Consider the following 16,967-nt stretch of genomic DNA (forward strand, 5'->3'; position numbering starts at 1 on the left):
ACAAAGGACACGAACTCATCGTTTTTTATGGCTGCATAGTATTCCATGGTGTATAAGTGCCACATTTTCCCTGTCCAGTCTATCTTCCATGGGCATTTGGGTTGGTTTCCAGTCTTTGCTATTGTAAACAGTGCTGCAATTAACATATGCGTGCATATGTCCTTATAATAGAATGATTTATAATCCTTTGGATATATACCCAGTAATGGGATTGCTGGGTCAAATGGGATTTCTATTTCTAGGTCCTTGAGGAATCGCCACACTATCTTCCACCATGGTTGAACTAATTTACGCTCCCACTAACAGTGTAAAAGTGAACAGACACTTTTCAAAAGAAGACATATATGAGGCCAACAAATATATGAAAAAATGCTCATCATCTGGTCATTAGAGAAATGCAAATCAAAACCACATTGAGATACCATCTCATGCCAGTTAGAATGTCGATCATGAAAAAATCTGGAGACTGCAGATGCTGGAGAGGATGTGGAGAAATGGGAACACTTTTACACTATTGGTGGGAGTGTAAATTAGTTCAACCGTTGTGGAAGACAGTGTGGTGATTCCTCAAGGACCTAGAAATAGAAATCCCATTTGATACAGCAACCCCATTACTGGGTATATATCCAAAGGATTATAAATTATTCTATTATAAGGACACATGCACACGTATGTTCATTGCAGCACTGTTTACAATAGCAAAGACTTGGAACCAACCCAAATGCCCATGGATGATAGACTGGACAGGGAAAATGTGGCACTTATATACCATGGAATACTATGCAGCCACAAAAATCGATGAGTTCGTGTCCTTTGTGGGGACACGGATGAACCTGGAAATCGTCATTCTCAGCAAACTGACACAGGAACAGAGAATCAAGCACCACATGTTCTCACTCATAGGTGGGTGTTGAACAATGAGAACACATGGACACAGGGAGAGGAGCATCATACACTGAGGTCTGTGTAGGGGGACTAGGGGAGGGACAATGTGAGGTAGGCATTTGGGAAGTGATAACGTGGGGAGAAATGCCAGACATAGGTGATGGGGATGGAGGCAGCAAACCACATTGCCATGTATGTACCTATGCAACAATCCTGCATGTTCTTCACATGTACCCCAAAACTCAAGATACAATTTTTAAAAAAGAAAAATAAATATTAATATGTGGAAAACCATGTATCCCTCCACCAAAGAGTCCATTAAAGGACCCTGGTTTGGGTCTTGTTAAAAGAAAAAAAGGAAGAAAGAAAGAAAGAAAAATGTAAGTGGACAACCACAGATCATAGAAATGTATAAAAATATAAATGGACAGCCACAGATTACAAAACATACCGGAAAGCCTCCAAAATGATAAACAGTAATAAAGGCAAATAATAAAAATGAACTTAGGGGAAAAAGAGACACTGCAGGAAAGAGAAGAAAAGTTCACCTAAAATATTTTATTAGTATTCTTAGAGAGGTAAGAATCTGTAAAGCGAAACCATGGTGTTATCAGGAAATAAAAGAACAAAAAGGGGACTGAGTCCTTCCTCGTGGGTGCTCAGCGGGTCCCGCGCATCCTCTTGGCAGGGTCACTGATCCGTCTGCTCCAGCATAGGTTCACGAAGTACAGTCCGCAGGCCAGCAGCAGCATCTGGGAACTTAGAAAAAAACCAGAGCGCCGGGCGCGGTGGCTCAAGCCTGTAATCCCAGCACTTTGGGAGGCCGAGGCGGGTGGATCACGAGATCGAGACCATCCTGGTCAACATGGTGAAACCCCGTCTCTACTAAAAGTGCAAAAAATTAGCTGGGCGTGGTGGCACGTGCCTGTAATCCCAGCTACTCAGGAGGCTGAGGCAGGAGAATTGCCTGAACCCAGGAGGCGGAGGTTGCGGTGAGCCGAGATCGCGCCATTGCACTCCAGCCTGGGTAACAAGAGCGAAACTCCGTCTCAAAAAAAAAAAAAAAAAACAAAAACAAAAACAAAAAAAAACAAAAAAACCAGAGCTACTGAATCGGAAACTAGGGATGCGGCCCAGGCAATCTATTACCACCGCCTCCAGGTGATTATAATGCAAGGAAGGGTTCCTTATCTTGGACCTGAGGCTGCTTTCTTGAAGAAAACTTGACTTTATTTCATTAAGTGGGAAGAGCAGCAGCCCAGCTAATATGTCGTAATATGCAACTACAGGCTGTGAAGTGTTCACGGCAGTAGACTCAAGCTAAGGAGCTGAGGGCTTAACAAGTTTCTAGAAGCTGCCATCACCATGTCAAGTCAGTAAAACTGAAAGCTGGTCAGATTTCAGGGTCTCAGGGAAAATGTCTACTGCTTACTGGGTCTTGAGCTCTAGAGAGCTAGGCCTTGCTAAAAGAATTACTTTACCTACCATCTTTGTTCAGGGCTCAGTGGAATTTGTGACAGGCCTGGATGTCCTCCGAGCAGTGGCTAGCTATCCCATCTGTCTAGATTACTTGAAATACCCAGTGACCATCGGTTGTGGGCATAACTTCTGTCTCTCCTGCATCATTATATCCTGGAAGGATCTAGAAGATAGTTGTCCATGACCTTTTTGCCACTATTGCTGTGCAGAGAGGAAATTGACAAGCAATCCTCAGCTGGGTCGTTTGACTGGAATTGCTAAGCAACTCCAGATAAGAAGCAAGACGAAGAGGCAGGAAGAGAAGTATGTATGTAAGACGCATAATCAGATTTTGACCTTTTTCTGTCAGGAAGACCTAGAGCTTTTATATCCAAGGTGCAGTTTCCCCACTGATCACCAGCATCACTGCGTTTGTCCCATAAAGAGGGCTGCCTCCTATGATAGGAAAAAATTGGAGAAATACACTGCACCGTGGAAGGAGAGAGTGGAACTAACTGAAAAAGCCATAACTATACAAACCAGAAAATTATTAGAAATGAAGAAAAAGGTAAAACAGGGAAAAAGAAGTCAAGTCTGAATTTGAGCAACTTAGATTATTTCTCCAAAATGAGCAAGAGACTGTTCCTGGGCAATTGCAAGATGAAGAGATGGATATTGTAGCACAACTAAATGAAAGCCTAATGAAATTTTCATATTATGCCTCCTCATTAAAATATCTACTACAGGAGATAGAGAGCATATATATGAAGTCAGGACTGGAATTACTGGCAAATGTTAAGGACATCTATCACAGACATAAAAATTTAAAATTCCCTGAAACCTTTTCATTCAGATTGAAAGAATATGGTTACTGTCTGCCTCTACAATATTCTGGCCTAAACAAAATTATCAAGCATTTTCAAGTAGATGTCTAGATCCTGAAACAGTCCATGGTAAACTTATAGTCTCAGCAGATAGAAAAACTGTGTGATATGGACATACAGTGCAAAACTTACCTCCAAACCCAAGAAGATTTTTTCGCCTCCCAGCTGTTGTGGGTTCTAAGGGCTATAGTTGTGGCTGGCAGTACTGGGAAGTAGAAGTGAAAGACAAGCCTGAATGGATCCTTGGTGTCTGTAATGACTCTCTTCCCAGAAGGAGGAAGCGTCCGCCAGCTTTAGTACAGGATAAATTATGGGGGATTTGGCGATTCAGTCGGGATATTTATATTGTATGGGGTCATAAGCAAATTAATCTGCTGCCAAAAGTGACACCTAGTAAGACTGGCATTTTTTTAGATTATGAAATGAATGCAGTTTCCTTTTATAATTTGAATGACAGATCTCTACTGTATACTTTTAATGATGATTTTGCAGGAGCACTTTGGCCTTATTTTTTATACTGGAACAAATTCAAAACCTCTCAAAATTTCTAATGTAACAAATTCTGAATGAATAACTATTAAAGGACTGTATTTCATTTCACCTAGTAGACATAATTCAGCCAGTGAATCTAGTTTTGATAAAATTGTTTTCTTCAGTTAATAGTTATCCCATTTTCAATATGTTTTGTTTTCATTTCAAATTTTAAAGCTTGCATATAAGACAACTTTATTGCTGCATCTTCTCAGTTGTTTCTTCCTTGTATTTTCTCTTTTCTATCCCTATTTGGTGAGATTTGGCTTTCTGTTCAAGGATCTTTTCACAGACTTCGCCTAGTTTTAGCCTAGGGATAACTACCTTGCTGGTTGAATGTCTACATGGACAGTTAGTGCCATTAGCCTTTCCTACTGCACCCGTTTAGTGTATATGACATATTACTTCCTGTAAACCTGGACTACTTTACCAAGGTGCTGACCTTCACAGTGTCCTCGTACAACCTGAACTTCATCACTCTTTTGGATGGGTTAAAATATATTGTGGACAGCGGAAATATTGACAAACATTAAGGGTTCACCATGAAGCATACAATTTCTGAAAAATTCATATTTAAAAAAATCTTATCTATACAAAGTTAGCAAGGGGATCGCCAAATGTCTCTTTCAATTTGGCAACTTTTCCCATGCAACTCTTCAAAAAAATCTAGTTAGTTTCCAGCATCTCTTTTTTTAAAAAAGTAAAAGAAACAATATTTGTAATTTTCCAGGGGCTGAGAAATTCCAAAGATAGTTTTAGGTATAAAAGATAGCTTGAACATTTTGTGGGCTTTTTTCCTCTATATTTAGAATCCCATTTTTAGAAAGTTAAAAATTTTTTAAATGCCAGAGGAAACTTGGACAGTTGGCTAAGATCGAATCATAGGTGTCTTAGAAAGAATACTTGGTTGTCTATTCAATCACAGCAACAACAAAATGTATATGAAAAATAAACATGGATGGTAACAAAACCGAGAGCCTTAGCTCTTTCAAAAGTAAGACTGAGGGCAGAGCAAGATGACCAGTGGAAGCCTCCACAGACTATCCTCGCAGCAGGAACACCAAATTTGACAACTGTCTACACACACAAATAGGGCACTTTCGTAAGAAGAAAAAATCAGGTGGGCAATCACAGTACCTGGTTTTAAACTTCGTATCACTGAAAGAGGCACGAACTAGGATAGGAAAGACAGACTTAATTTGCCAAAATTACCCTTCCCCTAACCCCCTGGGACAGCCTTACAGCACAGAGAGGGAATCTGTGCACTTGGGGGACAGAGAGTGCAGTGACCGTACAACTTTGCATTGGAAATCAGTGATGCCAGCACCAGGCAGGACTCAGCCAATGCCCACACAGGGAGCATTTAGACCAGCCATAGCCAGAGGAGACTCATCCATCCCAGCGGTCGGGACTTGAGTTTTGACAAGCCTATGGTGATAGGCTAAGGTGCTCTGGGGTTCTAAATAAAGTTGAAAGGGTGTCTAGACCACAAGTCCTAGTGCTGTGCTAGGCTCAGAGCCAGTGGAATTGGAGGGCACACAACTTAGACACCAGCCAGGGAAGCAAAGTTGCACAGTCATTGCTCTCATAACCCCAGGCAGCACAGCTTGCACCTCTAAAGAAACCTTTTCTTTATGTTTGAGGAGAGGAGAGAGAAGAGTAAAGAGGACTTTGTTTTGCAACTTCGATACTAGCTATCCACAGTAAGAAATGACACCAGGAAGAGCCGTGAGAGCCCCACTAGAGGACCAAGCTCCTAGAGGATATTTTTAGATATATCCTGGGCCAGAAGGGAACCCAGAAGAATATTTTTGCGCTTAAGGTTTGGGATTTGCTCAAGACTTACCATTCCTTCATTCTTCCTTATTTCTCACTTTTGCAGTGGGAATGTCTGTCCTGTACCTGTCCTACTATTGTATTTTGGAAACATATAACATGTTTGATTTTATTTCACAGCTTCATAGCTGAAGAGAAATCTGCCTCAGGATCAATCATACCCTGAGTCTGTCTCACCCATATCTGATTTAGATGGTATTTGAATGAGACTTTTGAGTTGATGCTGGAATGAGTTAAGACTTTTGAAGCTCTTGGAATGGAATGAATGTATATTGCATATGAGAAGGTCATGTATTTGGTGCGGGGAGACAAGGGGAAAAGTGAGAATGCTATGGTCTGAATATGTCTCCCCAAAATTCATATGTTGATAACCGAGCCCCCAAGGTGATGGAATGAGGTGAGCCTTTAGAAAGGATTTAGTTTAAGAAAGTGGAGCCCTCATGAATGAGATAGTGCCCTTATCAAAGAGGCCCAGAGAGCTTGCTTGCCCTTCTGCTATGTGAGAACACAGTAAAAAGATGCCTAGGGAGTGGACTCTTGCCAAACAATGAATCTGCCAATGTCTTGATCTTGGACTTCCCAGACTTCATGACTAGAAATAAATTTCTGTTGTTTATAAGCCACCTTAGCCTAGGATATTTTGTTATAATAGCCCAAACAGACTAAGTCAACCATTAGCTATCGTTTTCAGAAGTTAGGCACATACTAGATAGATAAATCAATAATCTCCACATTTCTCTAAATGTAAACATAGCCAAATCATCCCATTTCCTCCTCATTCTTTTTTCACTTTCTTACTTCAATCCTCCCAATGATATGCTGGAATATAGGAGGAGAAGAGAATTGGGAATACTAAGACATCGGAGCATTCCAAATGTAACATGCTTGTCCACAACGGAATAAGAGAACCTGGTGAGTAGAACGCAGAACGTTAGGGCAAAGACTTGAAGGCGGGAACAGCTTAACATGTATACAACTTGAAGATATATTTTATCACTGAATGTAAATCCATTTTAAGGTATCCCATTAGGAATATCTCAGGATTTTTTAAAAACTATTTTCTTCTGTCTATCCTCTTATTTTCAGAAACAAAATTGAACCCTTCCAAGGCCCCATTTAAAGAAATAAATGTAACAGCAAAGAGGACAGATAGGAGACCAGCACTGAACAAAGATTTCAAAAAATACCTGGAAGACTGAAGAGGTTGGAAGCTCAATGGCATTTAAATCAGAAGGAGGAAAGAGTATGGTGTGGGGGCAGCAGTGAGGGAGAACTTAGAGAGCTCCTGCCAAAGAGAACCACAGGGGCCTGCCTTGGACAGGTGCTGTGACTGCCCTGTCAGCAACCAGCATCCCCTTTCATCCCCTGCCTCCACAGACAACCACCTGCAGATATAACTGAAAAGGTAAGTTGAGGTGAATAACAGGAGATAAACATGCATAGGTGCAAAGCATTTCAAAATACTCAGTTGTAAAGAGAAGAAGAGAATACAACTGAGCTGAATAAAAATATGTAGCTGCCTGGGTTCGGTGGCTGACGCCTGTAATCCCAGCACTTTGGGAGGCCAAGGCAGGTGGATCATGAGGTCAAGAGATCGAGACCATCCTGGCCAACATGGTGAAACCCCATCTCTACTAAAAATACAAAAATTAGCTGGGTGTGAGTGGCACACACCTGTAGTCCCAGCTACTTGGGAGGCTGAGGCAGGAGAATCACTTGATCCCAGGAGGCAGAGGCTGTAGTGAGCCAAGACCATGCCACGGCACTCCAGCCTGGCAACAGAATGAGATTCCATCTCAAAAAAAAAAAAAAAATGTAGCTGAAGGTGATATTTTTAAGGTGTGGTAATGATTGCTTTTAAAACAGGACAAACTTGAAGGAGTTCAAATGGAAAGTTGCCCATGGCAGGGTGCTTCCTAATCAATAGTCCTACTTTCAAACTTCCTTTCTCTGCTTTGCCTTGGTTAATTTTAGCTATTTTTTTCCCTAAAATTCAGCTTAAAGCACACTGGACTCTCTTATAGCTCCCCAGTGTGTGTCCTAATTTTCTATTCTTACACCTCTACTAGTGCCCTTTCCAGTATTTTTAATTTTCTCTTCATATTTCTATCTCCAAAAATGTCAGTGAACTTTAGGCTGCATTCAAATACATCCTTCTGTTATATTTTTCTTGAGGGCAAGCACTTGAACATATTTCTTGTTTGTTTTTATTTCACACTCTTGCCATGTAATAGACATTTAGTGAGCATCTGTTGATTCTCCCTTTGAAAATATCTTTTTCTAACGCCATTTGTTGAATAATCATCCACTTCCTCACTTCCCACTCATCACACTCTGGCTGCTGCACCCAACATACCACTGAGAATGCTGTTTGGAAGATCTCCCACAAGCTCATTATTGCTAACCCAGAGAACACTTCTTAGGCCTGACCCTATGTCAGATTTCAGCAAGACTTGACTCTCTAGGCCCCCAGCTTCTCTTTGAAAACATTCTCTCTCTCTCTCTTTTTTTTTTAAATTTCAGTAACGCTCCATTTTTCTGGTTTTCCTCTGACCTCTCAGCTTCTTTTTAGTCCACTTTCCAGTATTTTCTCCTTTTTCCTTCCCCTAAATATCAGACTCAGAGCTCCAGTCTAGCTTTCCTTCTTTTCTCACTCTGCCTGCTCTCCCTGGATGTGGTGTGCTCTTCCACGTCCATATTGTCAAGTCCATCTCTCTCTCCAGCTCAGATCTCCCTACTTAGCACCAGAACAGCAGACACAGCTGCCTCCCAGACACACTTTCATGAACATCACAGTCACTATTTAAATCTGGCACACACTAGATCTCAATTTATTAGAGAAAAGTATATTTTTTTACATCAATTTCTACCTTCATGTACAACCCCCACTGCAAAATGAGATAAACTTTCATATTTAAACAAATCAAGAAACTAGGGAGAGATCCAAGATGGCTGATCACTAGCAGCTCGGGACTGCAGCTCCCACTGAAAACACAAAGAATGAGAGGACGCCATACCTTCACATGAATTCTTGTTGCTCACGCACCAGGAGATTCCCAGCGGAGGAGCCCCACGGGTCGCCAGCGCGACTCTTGTGACTGGCGAGGCGGTATTGCCGGCGCCTCGGAGCGTCGGTTCTTGGTGCAGAGTCAGAAAGGCATCATCCATCTTAACGCCGCTGATTTGGTCGGCGCAGTGGGTTGCTCAGATTTCGGCGCTGAGAATCAATAAGTTGGACGTCCACTCAGAAACCCAGTTACAAAGACGGTAATTATAAAGACCACAGATGGATAAATCTACAACGAAGGGAAGAAAACAGTCAAAAAAGGCTGAGAATACCCAAGATCAGAATGCCTCTCCCTCAGCAGGGGAACCCAGTTCCTCATCAGCAACGAAACAAGGCTTGATGGAGAACGAGTGTGTTCCAATTACAGAAGCAGGCTTCAAAACGTGGATAATAAGAAACTCCTGTGAATTAAAAGAACTTATGTTAACACAATCTAAAGAAACTAAGAACTTTGAAAAAAGGTTTGACGAAATGTCAACAAGAATACAAAATTTAGAGAGGAAAATAAGTGAATTGATGGAACTGAAAAACACAATACGAGAACTACGTGAAGTATGCACGAGTTTTAACAGCCGAATTGATCAAGCAGAAGAAAGGATATCAGAGGTCGAAGACCAACTCAATGAAATAAAACTAGAAGACAAGATTAGAGAAAAAAGGATAAAAAGGAACGAGCAAAGTCTCCAAGAAATATGGGACTATGTGAAAAGACCTAATCTACGCTTGATAGGTGTACCTGAATGTAACGAAGAGAATGAATCCAAGCTGGAAAATATGCTTCAGGACATTATTCAGGAAAATTTTCCCAATTTAGTAAGGCAGGATAATATTCAGCTCCAGGTGATACAGAGAACACCACAAAGATATTCCTCAAGAAGAGCAACTCCAAGGCACATAATCGTCAGATTCACCAGGGTTGAAATGAAGGAGAAAATACTAAGGGCAGCCAGAGAGAAAGGTCAGGTTACCCACAAAGGGAAGCCTATCAGACTCACAGCAGATCTCTCAGCAGAAACCCTACAAGCCAGAAGAGAGTGGGGACCAATATTCAACATCCTTAAAGAAAAGAACTTTCAACCAAGAATTTTACATCCAGCCAAACTAAGCTTCATAAGTGAAGGAAAAATAAAGTTTTTTGTGAACAAGCAAGCACTCAGAGAATTCATCACCACCAGGCCTGCTTTACAAGAGCTTCTGAAAGAACCACTACACATAGAAAGGAACAAACAGTATCAGCCTTTCTAAAAAATACCAAAAAGTAAAAAACACCAATATAATGAAGAATTTACATCAACTAATGGGCAAAATAGCCAGCTAATATTAAATGGCAGTATTAAACTCACATATATCATTATCAATTCTAAATTTAAATTGACTAAATTCCTCAATTCAAAGACAGGCAATTTGGAGAAAAAACTAAAACTGTATGCTGCATCCAGACCCATCTCACATTCAAGGATACACAAAGACTCAAAACAAAGGATGGAGAGAGACTTACCAACCAACCAGAGAGCAAAAATAAAAAAATAAAAAGCAGAAGTTACAATTTTTGCCTCTGATAAAATAGTATTTAAAGCAACAAAGATCAAAAGAAGCAAAGAAGGACATTATATAATGATAAAAGAATTAATGCAACAACAAGAAGAGTTAAAGGTCCTAAATATACACGCACCCAATACAGGAATACCCAGACATACAAGACTTATAAAGAGACTTAGACTCCCACACAATAATAGTGGGAGACTTCAACATTAATATTAGACAGATCAATGAGACAGAAAATTAATAACGATATCCAGGACTTGAACTCAGATCTGGAACAAGTAAACGTAATTAACATTTATAGAACTCTCCACTTTACACAAAATATACACTCTTATCAGTACTACATCATATCAACTTAGAAGTTTAAATGAAATGTTGGTTGGCTCCTTGTTTGTTACTCTCTTCCCTCATTTTCTTTCATGTCTCCATTATTAGGGACAATTATAGGCATACCCATATTTAGACTGCATTCTAGCCCGGGCAGCAAAGCAATACCCCCATTCTCTCTCCCTCTTCCTCTTTCTCTTTCTTCCTCTTCTTTATTCTTTTTCTTATTATTCTTTTTCTCAAAAAAAAATAAATAAAAATAAATAAAAAAGAAAAACAAAACTAGATCAGGAAGTGAAGAGGACCACTCCACCCTGTGCCTATGTTGCTGGCAGCCATGTGTATCATGCAGAGGCGTACTTGCAGGAGAGAAAAAAGGCCAGCCAGGGAGAGGCAGAAATAAGTTAGACAAGTTGTCCTAAGCAAAAAAAAAAAAAAAAAAAAAAAAAAAAAAAAAAAAAAAAAAAAAAAAAGAAAAAAAAATCAAGAAACTAAATACAATGGAAAATATTTTTCAAATTAAGAATTTGAAGTACATATAAAAGTAGATTTTCTTGCAGAAGTGATCTTCCAAGTGTAAATTTTAGTAAAATACTTCCATATGACTGTTTAAATAACTTGTCATTTTGCATTATAATCTTAGAATGTGCCTTTTGGGACTGCTTCCACAGAGTCCATCTGAGTTTTTATAATGCATTACTATCTGATATTGGTGAAGAGAAATTAAAAATTGTCTGCATTTAGGAAATAATCTTTACATTCTCCATGACTAAAAACTATGGACAAATTTGGACAAATTAAATTGATTCTTAGCATGGATAAGATGACTGCCTGTTTCCCCTCTCTAATGCTAATGATAATTTTTTTATAGCCGTTTCACTACCTCAGAGTTGGCGACTAGCAGAAAAACCCTTGTGTCAGAGCAGAGTACATTGAATTTAGCATATAATAACTTCAATAGAAGATCATTACAATTAAGTATAATCAGAACAAGTTTCCATAGTATAGGACTGACAACAGAGAGGGGCAAGGATACAAGAGAAAAAGGGTGGCAAGACTGACATTTTTGAAAGAATGAGCACAGGTCCCACAAGAGCAGGCATTTACCTGTGGTTTTTTATGTGTTTCCCACAAGCCTACAATAGTGCCTTGCTGATAGTAGGTGCTCAATAATCGTTGAATGAGGCCAGGCATGGTGGCTCATGCCTGTAATCCCAACACTTTGGGAAGCTGAGGCAGGTGGATCACTTGAGGCCAGGAGTTTGAGACCACCTCGCCAACATAGTAAAACCCCGTCTGTACTAAAAATACAAGAATTAGCTAGGCATGGTGGCACGTGCCTGTAATCCCAGCTACTAGGAAGGCTGAGGCACAAGAATCACTGGGAGGTGGAAGTTGCAGTGATTCAATATTGCACCACTGCACTCCAGCCTAAGTGACAGAGAGAGACTGTCTAAACAAACAAACAAAAAATTGTTGAATGCAACTGTTATTTTTCATAGGTTTCAACTGAAAGTTTGCAGGATACTCTTGTATTTTTTCATTCTCTGTGAGATAGGAAGGAAAGATTTTATTAACCCAATTTACAGATGAGAAAATGAATAGAGAATTATGTGGATTTCTCCTGGTGAAACAGCAGGTGAAAGACTCACTCTGCTTTGCAAAGGGAAAGGAAACGTGGTGTTTTATTTGCCTTTGCCTATTGAGTCTTAGAGATTGTATTTTGGTTTGTTTTCTACTTTGGAGGCTAGGGTTGCAAGAATAAACCCATTACTAATTGACTAGCTTGAGTTGAGTAGATCAATAAATGAATGATTTAAAAAAATACTTTGTTAGGTCATAATGAACAGCAAAATTTCTGGTATCAAGCCTAACCAAGCATTAGTTCTGTGTACTTTACATTTTTTCCCAGAAATTTCTAGCTGTCCAAAGTCTGATTTCTTTAATCTAGACTTCTAGACAAGGAATTTAGAAACTTTTTCTGTAAAGAGACAGATAGTAAATATTTGGGGCTTTGTGAACCATATGGTCTCTGTTGCAACCACCCAACTCTGCCGTTGTAGCACAAAAGCAGCCTGGATGATACATCAACAAATGAGTGTGGCCGTGCTCCAGTAAAACTCTATTCATAGATCCGGAAACTTAAATTTCATGTAATTTTCATGTATAACAAAGTTTTATTCTTCTTCTCTTTTTTTTTTCAACCATTGTAAACCATGTAAACTGTTCTTAAATCATGGATGGTGGGCTGGATTTGGTCCACAGTGCTGTAGAGTGCCCACCTCTGCTAATCACTCCTTGAAGAAGTATCATCAAAGCAATCTGCTCTGAGCACAGTTCTGACAATATCATTTCTTTTTAAAAACTCTCAGCGAAGAGTTTTAAAACATACAAACTATGGAGTGACATAGAAACCGGTTGACATAAACACAACACTGTCCATGACCAAGGTCCAAGCTGCATTTTGAGAGATACACTTCCCCACCTTCCAAGATCTTGTTAACTTAGACTCTCCCTGGGAAGGTCTGCTCTCCTCACCTCCACCCTTGGCCTAGTCCACTGTGCCTACATGAAATGCCTTCTCTACTCTCGTCACTATTTCTTACTGCCAATATTCTATCCTTCTACCTTCATCTCTAAGTCTTCCCTAACCACCCCCCACCACCTTCCCAGCTAAACTTAACCTTTTCTTTAGTAGTCTATCTTTTGCAATATATGTTAATTTTTTCTGATACTTAATAGATTCTGCCCATTTTAATAATTGTGTATATGGTCTTCTGCCTTACAAAGTTATTAACTATTGAGGTCAGAACCTGTAGGTTATATTTTTGGTTTGGTTCCCTGGTAGATCTCCACACTAGGATTCAGTGGTAGGGTTCAATAAACGTTTAAGAAATTTAAATGAATAACCCAAAAAGGATCAAAATGGAATCACTTAAGTGTTTGCAAATCTATTTGCAATTTCAGAATAAGAAAATAAGTAACTTCACTATTTGATAGCGTCTTCTAAAATGAAGCTGTTGATAATAGAAGACAAATGAAATTTTTTTTTACTAAATCGAGTTATTCTTCATTTTATGAAAAAAGATTAAATCAGTTTACCAAAGCTTAATTAACTGTTATAATTGGCCACAAATGAAAGGCTCCAATTAGCTCTAAAATGAACGATGGCAAAGGAATCGTCTTATCAAGACAGACACACAGGAACTTAGTAACAGCTAGAAGCAAATTAGCCACACCTGTTCATAAGCCCAGACAGAGAAACAAGCTTTAGCTGAGCACGCCAAAGAGCAAACAACTTAAACTTAAAAACGAAGACCGAGAAGACAGAAACATTTTAAATCAGAAAGAGAGAAGGAGTGAACCACACAGGAAGCTTTGTGTTGTGGTAAAACTGGCCTGGTCTAACTCGGAATTCATCTTATCTCTACTTATAAGGCTCCATGTAGTGTTTTTCTTATTCTTTCTGGAACCATCAAATTATCACCAGCTGTTTCAGATGGTTTTCAGATAGTTACTTTCTAAAACCCCCTCATTTTTATAATCCAGGTTGTCTTAGTGCTGAGGACAGCAGATAGTGGCAAGAGATTGGAAAAAGTAGTTTGTTCTCTTCTCACAGAGACAATTCACACTCATTATTTCACTTCTAAAACCAGATGTGTGGGGTTCTTTCCCCACACAGCAAGAAGTTCTCCAGCTAACCCCAACAGGGTGCCCTTGAATTTAATTCAATTCTAACACTGTCTACCAGGAGTTAGAATCAGACCCCACAGTTTAAGGGCTCAGTCTCACAGGACTGCCCCCGCCCACTTCAGATGCCAATTCCAAGTAGGTCTTCCAGAGTTTCTAACCAACTGGCTATAAATTGGGAGTTCCCACAGCCCCTTTTGGGACCCAATCATTTGCTAGAATGGCTCACAGGATGCAGGGAAGCAGTTCGCTTACATTTACCCATTTATTATAAAAGTATCTAACTTAGGAACATGCAAATAGAAGAGATGCAGAGGGCAAGGTGTGGGAAAGGGATATGGAGCTTCCATGCCTTCTTGGGGTGTGACACCTTCCACGTGTTCAATAACCCAGAAGTTCTTTGAATCCAGTCCTTTTGAGTCTTTACGGAAGCTCCACTATTAATGAATAATTCATTAAGTTTTTGGCCATTGGTGATCAACTCAACCTTCAGCTTCTCTCCTCTCCCCAGAGATCAGAAGATTGGGCTGAAATTTCCAATCCTCCAACCACATAATTAGTTCCCCTGTCAATCAGCTTTCATCTTGAAGCTTTCTGGGAGCCCCCAACTATCAGTCATTTTGTTAGTATACAAAAAAAACACTTATAACTTCCCCAAATTCCAATGATATATGTAGGAGCTCCATGCCACGAAAAGGGAAGGAGTTAGGGGTAAAAACCGAAGTACATATTTCTGTTATATTACCACAGCTAAGACAAGAAAGTTTTGCTAGGGCTTAGTCTGTCTGTCCCAAATCACCAGGATCTTTTAACAAAGCAAGCCACACATGTGCCTGCACCCTCTTCTACCTTTAATCTGATAAGCATGTTGCAGTGGATGGAGTTTCATCAAATGCAAAGAAATCTCAAGTCAACAGATGAGGAAACTGAGGCCAGAGAGGGAAGTAGCTTCCCCAGGTTCCACTGGGAGTGTTGGTTTTGTGGCTCCAGCCCCACTGCTCCCAAACCCACCTAGTAGACAACCATTCCCAGGGGCACAAGGTCTCTGGGCATGCAAAAGAAGGTTTGGGGAGCAGAGAAGAAATTAGGGACATGAGAAATAATAATAATTGGGGCTCACTATGTGATGGAGCCACTCTAAGTGTCTTGTTAATCCTCAAATCACTCTCCCAGGGAAGCTCTGTTGCCTCACTTAATAGAAGAAGAAACCGAGGCTTAGAAACATATATGAACTTGCTTCAGGTTCCACAGCCACTACTTAGCAGAGGAGAGGCTCTACCATCCACAGATGGTAGTTTGTATTTCTGTGGAATTGATGGTGATATCCCCCTTATCGTTTTTTATTACATCTATTTGATTCTTCTTTCTTATATTTTTTATTAATCTAGCTAGTGGTCTGTCTATTTTGCTAATCTTTTCAAAAAACCAGCTCCTGGATTTATTTATTTTTTGAAGGTTTTTTGGCTCTCTTTATGTCTGCTACTGGTGTATAGGAATGCTTGTAATTTCTGCACATTGATTTTGTATCCTGAGACTTCGCTGAAGTTGCTTATCAGTTTCAGGAGATTTTGGGCTGAGATGATGGGGTCTTCTAAATATACAATCATGTCGTCTGCAAATAGAGACAATTTGACTTCCTCCTTTCCTAATTGAATACCCTTTATTTCTTGATGGGCACTTGGGTTGATTCCAAGTCTTCGCTATTGTAAACAGTGTCACAGTAAACATACGTGTGTATGTGTCCTTATAGTAGAATGATTTATAATCCTTTTGGTCACCATCCTCTGCAACTTGAAGGAAGCACCACATAACTACATAACTGAGGTGGAGGCAAGGAATGAATAATCACAGTAGAGCTTGTCATGCAAAACTGTTTTTAATCAGATATTTTTGGAAATTAAGCCAAACTTCCACTTACAACAGTAGACTATGTAAACACCCGTTCCTGCTACAGAGACTTTTAAATTAAGCAATTTAAAATTAAGAGATGTAAAATGTGGTGAGAAAAAGCACAAGGCTGACCAAATTTGGCTCTCAATACCTTGATCAAGTCAATTAATTTTTCTGAACCTCATTTTCACCCTAAAAATATGGGTTGGACCTGGATGGTTTCCAAGATTATTTTCAAAATTAATAGACTGCGAGCCTTCAATTACTAATACTCTATAAAATAAAGGAGCTGAAGAACTTGGTATTGTGAGAATACGTCTCAAGGAAAATAGTTCTCAACGATACAGACATGAAACGTGGGAAAGGCAAATGCTTTAAAAGCATAACTAGGACTTCCAGTTTTTGGCCTTGCATGAAAGGAGCATGGATGTCATCACTCATCTTATTAAGTAAGAAACAGAACAAACAGAAAAATGAACAATTTTTACATGTATCTTCTTGGTGCCTCAGAGAATTGATGTCCCATGGCAAATACCTGCACCAACAACTAGAAAACAGACAGATTAATACAGAAAATCACAACTTACCAAGGCAGAAACTGCCTCTAGAACCATTACTGAGTCAGGAAAACCTAAGTTGTAACAAATTACTGGAAGTTCACTGTGCACAACTCCAGGAGCAGCCCTGGGCAACATGGCAAAACACCATCTCTACAAAAAATGCAAAATTTAGCTGGGTGTGTGGCACACCCCTGTGGTCCCAGCTAGTCGGGAGGCTGGGGTGGGAGGATAGCTTGAGCCTGGGTGGTTGAGGCTGCAGGGAGCCGTGATTGTACCACTGCACTCCAGCCTGGA

General features: G+C 39.9%; 1 pseudogene; it reads left to right on the top strand.

Annotated features, from left to right (window-relative positions):
- The first annotated feature begins 2,302 nt into the window (after positions 1 to 2,302).
- LOC101047225 (tripartite motif-containing protein 60-like) lies at positions 2,303 to 3,797 on the top strand (annotated as a pseudogene).
- The last annotated feature ends 13,170 nt before the right edge of the window (positions 3,798 to 16,967 follow it).

This window comes from Saimiri boliviensis, chromosome 7 (assembly GCF_048565385.1).
Source record: "Saimiri boliviensis isolate mSaiBol1 chromosome 7, mSaiBol1.pri, whole genome shotgun sequence".
Lineage (NCBI taxonomy): Eukaryota > Metazoa > Chordata > Mammalia > Primates > Cebidae > Saimiri > Saimiri boliviensis.